The sequence below is a fragment of the Polypterus senegalus genome, chromosome 8 (genome assembly GCF_016835505.1).
Source record: "Polypterus senegalus isolate Bchr_013 chromosome 8, ASM1683550v1, whole genome shotgun sequence".
NCBI classification, from domain to species: Eukaryota; Metazoa; Chordata; class Cladistia; order Polypteriformes; family Polypteridae; genus Polypterus; species Polypterus senegalus.
In genome coordinates, this window is record NC_053161.1 from 171,702,243 (window position 1) to 171,710,902 (window position 8,660).

General features: G+C 36.6%; 1 protein-coding gene and 1 long non-coding RNA gene across 4 annotated transcripts in view; one reads left to right on the top strand and one right to left on the bottom strand.

Annotated features, from left to right (window-relative positions):
• LOC120534702 overlaps window positions 1-1,132 on the bottom strand; it is a 61,048-nt gene extending 59,916 nt beyond the window's left edge. Inside the window, exon 1 of the mRNA XM_039762289.1 lies at window positions 858-1,132. The gene's annotated coding sequence lies outside the window, so the exon portion shown is untranslated. The remainder of the gene's footprint in view (window positions 1-857) is intronic.
• Window positions 1,133-2,504: 1,372 nt separating this feature from the next.
• Window positions 2,505-6,235, top strand: LOC120533492. Of its 3 annotated transcripts, none has more exons than XR_005634514.1 (4): window positions 2,505-2,523; window positions 4,542-4,593; window positions 4,686-4,747; window positions 5,457-6,235. It is a non-coding gene; the product is annotated as an uncharacterized LOC120533492 (long non-coding RNA). The 3 variants fall into 3 exon arrangements; XR_005634513.1 differs by lacking the exon at window positions 2,505-2,523 and having other exon boundaries at window positions 4,298-4,593; window positions 5,457-5,631; window positions 5,726-6,235; XR_005634512.1 differs by lacking the exon at window positions 2,505-2,523 and having other exon boundaries at window positions 4,298-4,593.
• The last annotated feature ends 2,425 nt before the right edge of the window (window positions 6,236-8,660 follow it).

The window sequence follows — 8,660 nt, forward strand, 5'->3', positions numbered from 1 at the left end:
GCCGTCGCTTTTTATGACGTCACGAAATATGTCTCCATAAAACTTTCTAGTAATAGTTGAAGAGGAGATTAATAAATGGGAAAGCATCACTTCCAGTTATCGAAAATAGCATAGAAGTTAATAGAAATCTACGTTTTGTATCTAATACACGTACACAAAATTTCGTTTGCCTAAGTTAAAGCGTACTCAAGTTATCGTGTTTACATACACGCACACACAAACAGACATAACTCCACAAATGGTGTTTTCGGACTGGGGAGGTCTAAAACGTGGAGATCCAATAAAATATCCAAATGGACTTTGGCGGATTCCCATACTTTGTATACGAGAAAATCGGGGAGGTCTAAAACGTCGAGAATCAATATCTCCTATACATCGTATACGAGAAATTAATAAATAAAAATAACTCGGTTAACGAGAAATTCCACTGTTTTGCTCGAACTGTATTTGGAGTGACGCGACCCCATTTGAACTTGTTTAGGTTGCACTTATATGCATAGTAAATGTATTGTGTTTGCCACTTATGGATGCTTCAGGACACAATTGGCCGAGTAGATTACAGTATGCAGAATTTCGAGTCAGCTCTTCGAGCATCTTTAATTTCTTTTCGTGGGTATTAAATAGAAAACAAAAAGTCCAGAGGGCGGTGGGGGGGTTCATACTCGGCGGTACAACAGGAGAAAGAAACCCCGAGCTCCGGTGCACTTTCTATTTAAGAAAACCGCCACCAAGCCGAGGTTGTGCAGCCATCAGCCGGACACTCACGGATAATGAATGAGCAGTGTGCGGACTTTCAAACAAAAGCGGGTACGTCGTCTTCTCAAGTTACCCAACTCGTATATGGCGCAATCACGTACCTTTCTCGTCTCGTGTCTTCCACCTGAATGACCAGCCAGTAGTGATGGGCCGCTCGATACTGAGGTTTCGACACCGTGCCGAGCTTTCGAAACACTGGAGCTCGAAACGCTGCTTCAAGGCTTGTGAGAAGGGTCCGGCTGCAGGTCGAAGACTCGGCCTTCCACGCCTCCTGCCTTGTACAGTCCACCCACAGTCCGTCGAAAGAGATGGAGAACAGCTGCTGTACAATTTTTCCAATTCGAAAAAGAAAGGGAGCTGAAAACGTTTTCCGACACAGAACAATGGCACAACAGAACCAGTTATGGACTCACAGAATAAAAAGCTCAGTATATTTAAAGAATCTTTAGATCCATTAAACAAAACTAATGAGATGTACGATTTTATACTGTATAGCGAATCCAAGTGTTCTCTGTTTATCGTCATTCCTGACATATCCTATTTTTAAGCATATCATTATAATTATTTTTTACCTCTTGTATTATTTCTTTTCAATATTTGCCACATCATTTCATTTATATTAACTTTTTCACGTTTTTATGAGATGTTATGTAGAGAACCTGCAAAGTTAGTGTAGAATATGAAAGGTATTAATGTTTATCGTCGTCATTAACGTATGTTAAATATCTTATCTTAACTTATAGTTAACTTAGCTATTTATAAAAGCACGTTAGCGCTCCCTGCCAGATTAGTATTACATATTATTTTTGTCTTCATTTCCTCAGTCACATTTCTTCATGTAGGCAGAGAATATAAAACCAACTTTGATTACATTGATTAAATATCCAAATGAATCCAAGTGCCCTCTTTGTAAAAAGCAAAGAGACTACAGCATCCTGCTGCCTGCCTTCATTGACATGAAGCTAACATTGTCAGGTATGAGTGTGTATGCCAGGAGTGTGTGATTGCAAACAATACTGACGTTTAGATTTCTGAACTGGAACTTTTTAAAATACAGTTTAAAAAGCGGAGCTAATCCTGCATTTTCCGTTAGTTGGCAGGTTTTACTATTTGCAGATGTAACACATGTGTAACAAGCGGCCATTTCTATTGTTTTTGTTTAAATGTCATTGTGAACAGTTTACTGTATGTCAGTATTTAATATTTTTCTTTGATTATTTTTTTTACCCCTTGTATTAGGGCCTTCCAAGTCAGATGAATAGATTGGAGGAAGGTATATTAATATCGTCTTTTAGGGTAAATCAACGTTACTAGTTTTTCAACGAAAGCGATGTGACAGAGGACGGACGCGAATGCTGAGGTCGTAGATGACCGAGTGTGCGCTTCTCGAGAAGGGTATCGCTGCAGACCGGAGACATTATGGGCGGATCTGAAGGCGGTATAACTGTAAATGCAGGTGGCTATTGGCTAATTCTGAATTTCAATGAATGAGATTGTTGTTACTCTAAAACTCAGCTGCCCAATTATCAGCGTTTGAAATTGTCCATCAAGTATAAGTTTAACCATACGTTTCACAGTTCGTGATCCCTACCTCTTTGAGGTTTCGCATTATAGAGTTTCCTCTTCAGTAACCTGCCGTTGTATCAAGCGACGAAATTCCATTAAACGAAAAGAGTCAAAAAAAAAGAAAGAAAGAAACCGCGGCGGTTAAATTCCATTTGACAAAAGAAGAAAAAGCGACGAAAATTATTATTTTTGACAATGGTAGTAAGTGTGCTTCGAAATGAAAACGTTTGAAAGTTGCAGTTTTTTCGTATTTTTGATAACTTTGTGTTGCATGGTTATGTTTGTACCGTGAACCTTTACGTTTGTATTAATAATCATTTTCGCTGTAGTAATTGATTTTTATTCAGTGTTTGAAGTGGATCGGCACTCAGCGGTACCGGCAACTCTTCAAATTCCACAAGGCGAGTTTCATGAGAACTCCTCGACTGTGCATGGAAAACGAAAAAAACTTTTACAAGCATCTAGGAAACGCTTGATCAGTTATTCTGTCGTGAAGCAGGCTTTTGGAAAAGTTCAGACTGACTACAGTGGTGCATGATATTACCTTTTTTTCTTTTCAGTAACACTGTAAAAATACTGCGTTAAAATGACTTAAAAAATAAGGCAACAAATTACAAGCAATATTTTTGAGTAGATTTAATATACTGCACTATTGAGTAAACTTAATTTATTAATTAACTCAAATTTACCTAAAATAAATGAGTTTGATTATATAAGTAGTGGCAAAAATGCTTTCATTTTACTCTGATTTTCATTTGAATTAAAGTACTCAAAAAAGTGAGTATGAAACGCTGGACAGTAATGACTTAACAAATACATGCTAAAAATCCATATATCTTTATTTATTTTAACATACAGAGATAGTCACAACAACGGAGTTATATTTTCAAAGGAAAATTAAAGCAAATGTCTGAGGATATTTTTTATACCGAATTACTGACATTCAAATGTCAATGAAAATTGTCTTTTCTTTTTTTAAACTTTCTTCAAAAAGTATATCTCAATCAAATAATGTCCCAGGAATGAGTGGTAAACGGGAAGGAAACAGAGAGTGAAAGCGTGAAATCCTACGGCAGGTGCCGCTCTTCAAACACGCCCTGCATTTACGCTAACATGTCCTCTTAAATGAATGGCCGCCTTTTCACTACTTTTCAGTATGCGATAGCGAAAATCCTGAAATAAAATAGGAAATCAAACATCGCTAAATAAATCACAGTGTTAAAAATTAACCAGAAAATACATGGCCTATGTCGAACACTAATTAAATAAGATGTAAAATAATACCGTGACGGTTAGGCAAATATCATTACATGTTGTTTACAGGTCGTAGTTTAGGACAAACGCCATATCGTTCTCAAACTTAACTCAAGGTGTCATTTTCTTTTTCTGTGTAGAATAAAAGTTTTAAACGATAAAAAAACATTAACATACGTAACTATCCGAAAAATGTGCTTGCTTTTTAAAGCAAACCAACGAGGTAAGTTGTTAGAAAAACGCTACCTTACCCGCCATGTTTTCCACATGAAGGGAAAGTTTTCGTGAAAACAACAAATGCTTACATCTGTAACAATACGAAATGAAATACTAGTTATTCATTACGGAATTAATATGCTTTATACTTACACATTCGTAGTAAAATAGCTCTTATGATGGATAAGCGTTACAGCTGAATGCGTTGTTGCAAAGACCAAGAAATCGATGTAATGACACGGCACTTCCTCTCACATCTCACTGTCATTAAATTTAACTTAACTTAAATGTGTTCAGTTCACAGTTTTTTTTGCATAGAATAAGTTATAAAAAATGTTTACATTTTAAGAAAAATAAGTTAACATTATTGTTAATTTTTTTTTATTGAATTAGAATTAAAATAATCAAGAAAAAGGGTAAAACCCATTTTTATTAATTAAGGTAATGATTATTTCACGTATAGTTAGCTATTTTTTATTATTATTTTACACACATGCAAGATTTATTTTTTACAGTTGGAGTAATGTGTCTAAATTGTAATACCAAATAATCTGCGATGTTTTTGTACCGTCAATTTTATTAGAATTTCAAGGTAGTTTTGTGCAGATGATGCCTGCCATTTCTAAACTGTTACTTTCCTGCAATGGCAGTGCGCCACTAAATTGTATTCGACTCAGACTGACAGTCGCGATGTTCACAGAGCCTTTCAATTTAATTATAAGTGATATTTATATTTTTTTTCCTTTCAGCCAGCTTGCTACAAGAATATCTTTTAGAAATTGGATGTTAATGAAAAATCAGGTAAATTGCAAACACCCATTTCTGAAACTCGTCATTCACTTGTAGTGTTTGACTTTCACGTGTATTTTTATTTTCTTTCCTTCTTTTCCTAGGACGTCCGTGCTGGTTCAGTAGACTGTGGAGTAGACACGTTGATGGTGTTTGAATATGAACTGTAAGTTTTATGTGACTTTACATTTGTGTTTAGATTGTGTAGGAGTTCAATACTTTATCTCTTATCCTCTCTCAGTCTGCTCTTTATCTGACCAGGAGGGACCCTTTGATATTACTGTCAGTCTTTTAAAGATGCTGATAATATATACATATTTTTCTTCATGTGTGGCATACCTTTAATTGTGGCATTCATTTAACGTGTCCTCCACTATTAATGACATCCCTTATAAAAATGTTAATTTTAGAAATATTTATTTCTTGATGAGGGCTTTGTTTTTCTTTGAATTAAAATTTTTTCATTTAAAAATCAGATGTTTCTGATTTTTTTCAGTGCAAAGTGACATTTCTTCTGCAAACAGGGATTTTTTTTTAACCCTTCTTACTGATTTTTACAAGGGGTGCCAGTAATAATGGAGAGCACTCTATATACCCTTTTTATCTTATGATGACATGCCTGTGACTTGCATATTACTTTAGGTAGTGCCCAGATTGGGGTATTCATAATACTCTGAAATAATGAATGTATTCTAAAAAACTATTAAGATAACCACGAGCGAGAGTTTTTGTAGTGAACCACAGAGTAATTCTTTATTCCAAAGTGTCCACTTTTACGAGAAAACAGGAGTGTTCAGACCAATACCAGACAGCTTGCACAAGACAAATACTTCATGTGACAGTCTGATGTATTTATTTGTGTGTCCACCGTGTAGGAGAGCAGGCTGGCTGTGTGGCTGCAGTTGGGCAGCTGACTCGAGAACAAGGGGCTCAGATTTATGAGGCTGCAGAGATCAGCAGGGCCTTCAGGAGGACTCAACATGAAAAACTGTTGGAGTTCATCATAAAGGGTCATGAAGCAGATGATCACTTGCTGGTAACTTAGTTCAGGTAACAAGTAAAACTTTGTTATTGTAATCCATTTAGTAGCAAAGAGCTATGAGGACTTATTAGCACAAAACTCTTGTATTTGCTTGTCCAACAGCTGCTATGTCTGAAAAGATGTCATCGAAATGGTTTAAAAATGAAGTTCCTAAAGGTCACCAGGTAATGACCTCTATACAGTAGAAGATGAGGAGCTGACAGATGGCCTCTACAACTACCTGATGAAGTGCTGTCAAGAGATGTAGGCACTTTTGAAAAGATCGACAGAGTTCACATCATTCTGGATGTGCTGATTTGGCTTTAGTGAGTCTCTAATGAGTACAGAAAGTGTCTCTATGAGTGACGTCCCCTCTGTTTCTGTGTTTGTCATCGGCTCTTATTAAAGCACTAGAGAAAGTCGAGAGGATTTCTCTATCAGAAGCAGAAGGTCTGTTCATTGATGGACCAGCAGACGGCGAGTGGAACGTCATGTGGTGTTGGGAGCAGACGGTCCTTTCTTTTTATTTTCAGCACCATAATTCTGTTAATCAGAATAACATTTTACTTGTAGTGAATTTAGACAAGAATATAAACTAAATACATATACATGTAAATATACAGTATGTTTAAAGTGAAATTTAAAATGTGCAATACATACACTTTTAGTATTGGTGAAAATAAATCTTTTTTTTTTTAAAGTGAGCAAAGAGTTTGACAAACTTGACCTTCAACTGTTGTAGTACAAAGACAGATGGCAGCACTGAGGCTTTTCAACTAGGGATTCCATCTCAGCGGCTCCTCTAATAAACGTGTCACTTGCTTTATTTGTCTTTGGCCTTTTTTTATTTCTGAATGTTAAACTGACTGTGCATAATAGAGTTGAGTATATTTGATTTAATTATTGATGTAAATAATAAAGGACACTTTGCTGATTAAGTTCTGTATATTTGAAATTGTGTATCTGTTTTAGCCAATTCATGCCATCTGCATTTTTTCTTTAATTTTTATAACTGCATTGTACAGTTTGATTACACTTTTGAACATTACAAGCAAACATGTCTATCCCCATTACATATTATTTATATATAATATATAAAAGTGGGCATACTTCAGTATATTGCCTGATAAGTCTGTTTGTTAAAATGCACAAAGAAGATAAATTTTTCTTTCAGTTCAACTGACCCATCATTATTGTTAATCTATATATATAATTCACTAAGGGCACGCAAGACAGAGAGCCCCGCCCACCAACTCCTCTGATGGCCAATGAAGAGCAATGCAAGAAGTACATACTGCGGTAGGTGGGCCAATGTTATGTTCTTGGACGGGAATGGCGGTATCTTCTTGAAAAACTGCGTAAAACTAAATGCGATGACGGTGCATGGGGTTTGCGAGTTGACACTGAAAGGAACTGGAATGAGTTTGTAAGTCCTTCTTGAGAGCAAGAGTTGTTTTGAAGTATTGCTGGCAATGTTCACATTGCATCATTCGTTCAGTGGAGTGTGATTTTAAATGTGCATTGAGATATTTCTGGAGCATGAAGGTTTTTTGAGCAAATTTTGCATTGAAATTCTGGTGTGAAATGCGTTTGTAAATGTTTTTCAGTAAGAGGATAGTGGGAAGGTGACATCACATCAGCGTGGCTGCAGACAAATGTTTGTGTTGAATGGATTTGCACATGGTTGAGGAGATCCGTCTCTGTAAGGCACTAGACTTTCTGTTACCAGCATTCACCGCAATGTACTGGAGTGTAAGTCTATCACATCTGCTACCTCACAAACTGTCCTTATTCCCTGGATTTCCCTGACCCCATCAGATTCAAATTTGCCTTTTACTTTTACACGCAGACAATTTCCTGTTAGATTGGCGTTTGCAATGACAATTAATAAGGCACAGGGCCAAACTTTCAAAAAGATATGCCTGTATCTGCCAAAACCTGTTTTCAGTCACGGACAAATGTATGTTGCTCTCTCAGGAGTTCCATCTTTTCATTCACTGACAGTCGTATCCTCAAACCCTCCCCATTTTGACAACTGTGTCTTTCAGGAAGTGTTCACACATCAATAAATAATTATGAGGCTATGCTACGCCGCGGGTTGGCTAGTTGTAAATATTTCTTGAAATAGTTGTACAATTTATACTGAATAATTATTAATAACATTTTGTTTTTGGTAGTGACAATACTGAGTGTTTTAATTTGTGCTGACCCAGTCAACTCGCGTACTAACTCAACTAGAACTGATAGATTTGAGCAGAGCCCCCTCGTGTATCAATACCGTCTACAAATGCAACTTTGCTGGATTCGTCGATAATCCCACAGCTTGGAAACTGATCATCCTGTTCATTTAAAACATAGTCTACAACAATAAGAGTCTTACATATCTTTATGTAGGAGTCACATTTTCAAATAAACATTGCAATTTATAAAACTGGACATGTAGCTTGTATATACAGGAACATAATTAAAGGAAAAGGATTGAATACTCCTGATTCAACCTCATTATTCTAAAGTCTTGACATTAATTGTGTGTCTGTGTGTATATATATATATATATATATATATATATATATATATATATATATATATATATATATATAAGGAACACTTTGGAAACACATCATATCTAAATGAGATATCTGTACTGCTATGGACTGATATGGTGATGTGTTAGGAACGAAAGGATGGAAATGAAAATGATCAACCCACAGAGAGAGGGCTGAATACAAAGACACCCCGAAAACCAAAGGGAAGAAAATGATGTGGCAGGCAGGCAAGTCCATTTTGCCAAAATTTTATTGCAGCAACTCCAAATTGTACTCCATAGCTTGTATGCCCGCCCAACACTCTCCCTCCTCCTACCCCCCGTGCTTGTATGCAGGACTAACAACCTCGGAACATGCTCCTAGTGAGATGACAGAAGGTGTTCTGGGGGATCTTCTCTCAGATCTGTACCAGGGAATCACTGAGCTACTGGACAGTCTGAGGTGCAACCGGGTGGTTTCAGAGGAACCGAAACATAGTGTCCAATCCAGAGATGTTCTATAGGATTGAGGTC